The sequence below is a fragment of the Schistocerca cancellata genome, chromosome 3, assembly GCF_023864275.1.
Source record: "Schistocerca cancellata isolate TAMUIC-IGC-003103 chromosome 3, iqSchCanc2.1, whole genome shotgun sequence".
NCBI classification, from domain to species: domain Eukaryota; kingdom Metazoa; phylum Arthropoda; class Insecta; order Orthoptera; family Acrididae; genus Schistocerca; species Schistocerca cancellata.
The window spans coordinates 483,705,126-483,707,982 of NC_064628.1; the positions used below are offsets into that span (position 1 = coordinate 483,705,126).

General features: G+C 44.2%; 1 pseudogene; it reads right to left on the reverse strand.

The window, feature by feature from the left end:
* Nucleotides 1–546: 546 nt before the first annotated feature.
* Nucleotides 547–664, reverse strand: LOC126177412 (5S ribosomal RNA; annotated as a pseudogene).
* Between the last annotated feature and the right edge of the window lie 2,193 nt (nt 665–2,857).

The window sequence follows — 2,857 nt, forward strand, 5'->3', positions numbered from 1 at the left end:
TTCCTAGCACTCGCCCCAGTTGTACAGCCGACTTTGCTAGCGATCGTTCACTGACAAATTACGCTCTCATTTGCCGAGACGATAGTTAGCATAGCCTTCAGCTACGTCATTTGCTACGACCTAGCAAGGCGCCATTATCATTTGCTATTTATCTTGTGATGCATGTACCGTCAGACCGATGTTCACCAATTATGGATTAAAGTTAAAGTATTCCATCAGCTACGTACTTTATTTGCCAGTCTCAATCCCTTTAACTGTTCCGGACCTCACGCCAGCCTGCGTGAGCTTAAACGCGTGCCTTTCGGCTTCCTCATAGTGGCTTGGCTGTCTTGCCAAGTCACAACAAAAAGAACCTGTTAAAACTCGCTAAAATGGGACATGTACCAGCACTCCGTCTTCAGGCCACAAGTGGCCATCGGGACCATCCGACCGCCGTGTCATCCTCGGCTGAGGATGCGGATAGGAGGGGCGTGCAGTCAGCACACCGCACTCCAGGTCGTTATGATGGTTTTCTTTGACCAGAGCTGCTGAGTGCACCCCGAAAAATGGCAACAGCGCATGGCGGCCCGGATGGTCACCCATCCAAGTGCCGGCCAAGCCCGACAGCGCTTAACTTCGGTGATCTCACGGGAACCGGTGTATCCACTGCGGCAAAGCCGTTGCCGGACATGTACCAGGCACAATAAAATTGATAATAAAATTAAAACATCGTGGCTACTTCCCTTGTGGCAGCCGTGTCTTCCAAGGTGCATCTCCACATAGTCGTCAAAATATAAAAACTCTAAAATTGTGTTACCTATGGTGTTCAACATCTAACCACATGGCTCTCTCCTCTATCGTCGTAAACCATGTGGTTAGATGTTGAACTCCATAGGTGACACAATTTTAGAATTTTTTGTATATGGAGAGCAGGAACATTGCCGGATACATTCATAAACAACTTTGAAAGAGGGTTTTTTTCTTAATAGTGTCAGATACGTGATAAGATGGTATGTTACCGATGCAACATAGATGGCGCGATGGTGTTATTAGATAGAACTCAAAAAGATATTTCCACCATGAATGCCAAAGTTAATAGCTTACATTTTGGAATGAAATTCACTGTACAGACTGATGCATTACAGTGTAAGTTGCCAAGACGTAAAATCACAAATGTTAGGCAACAGCATAAGTTTAAGATTTATCTTAAAGATACTACAGTGGATCTTAAATTTCATAACAAGTCGTGTCACCGAAACATGCATAAAACGGCGTATTTTCTATGCTGCAATGTGTGAAAACCATACCGCCGATCGGGGTGGCCGATCGGTTCTGGGCGCTACAGTCTGGAACTGCGCGACCGCTACGGACGCAGGTTCGAATCCTGCCTCGGGCATGGATGTGTGAGATGTCCTTAGGTTAGTTAGGTTTACGTAGTTCTAAGTTCTAGGAGACTAACGACCTCAGTAGATAAATCCCAAAGTGCTCAACGACGAACCTGGGTGCCCGAATGGCAAAACGTCATTTTTTCGGATGAATCCAGGTTCTGTTTACAGGTTCATGATGGTCGCATCCGTGTTTGGAGACATCGCGGTGAACGCACATTGGAAGCTTGTATTCGTCATCGCCATACTGGCGTATTACCCGGCGTAATGGTATGGGGTGCCATTGCTTACACGTCTCGGTCACCTCTTGTTCGCATGGACGGCACATTGAACAATGAATGTTACATTTCAGATGTGTTACGACCCGTGGCTCTACCCTTCATTCGATCCCTGCGAAACACTACATTTCAGCATGATAATGCACGACCGCATGTTGCAGGTCCTGTACGGGCCTTTCTGGATACAGAAAATGTTCGACTGCTGCCCTGGCCAGCACATTCTCCAGATCTCTCACCAATTGAAAACGTCTGGTCAATGGTGGCCGAGCAACTGGCTTGTCATAATACGCCAGTCACTAATCTTGATGAACTGTGGTATCGTGTTGAAGCTGCATGGGCAGCTGTACCTGTACACGCCACCATACAAGCTCTCTTTGACTAAATGCCCAGGCGTATCAAGGTCGTTATTACGGCGAGAGGTGGTTGTTCTGGGTACTGATTTCTCAAGATCTATGCACCCAAATTGCGTGGAAATGTAATCACATGTCAGTTCTAGTATAGTATATTCGTCAAGTGAATACCCGTTTATCATCTGCATTTCTTCTTGGTGTAGCAATTTTAATGGCCAGTAGTGTATATCGTTTGCTTGGAAGCGAGGCAAAACTGGGTGATGTCGAATCACTTTCGGTAGTATCACAATTTTACAATTTTACAGTTGTAATTTAGAGCTCTTGTCTTATAGTTATGATTAAATCGAAATATAATAAAATCTATAAGGCATAATTGCGTCGAAGATGACCCTGCGACTGACTTTTGCATATACGATAATGGAAAACGTTTCTCACGGTTTTCATTTCCAACGAATAAAAATTACTCGATTCCCATTATAAGTACTTATCTCTTGTGCATCTGCAGATGGATATCGCACCCAGTAAGCTGCTTTATAGCTATCCGATCTCGCTCTTTCGCACCGATTACTCGTCTTTTTCTTGTGTTAAATTACGTGGAAACGTTAGCGCAATCATTCTACAGCTGTCGAATGGAGTGAGTTTCACACAAACATCGCAATCAGTTGTCGATTTCAGATTCACCACTCTGGTCGACAATAGGACTTAGTTTTCTTGTACAATAGTGAGAAGTTAGAGAAAAAAATTGGGTAAAATTTTAATATTGACTTAGTGAATGCTTTATCTTTCAATTTCGGCATATGTTACTTTCACATCCCACGTAGATGTGATCTGGATAGCGGAAAACTGTCACGTAGCACTAACGACT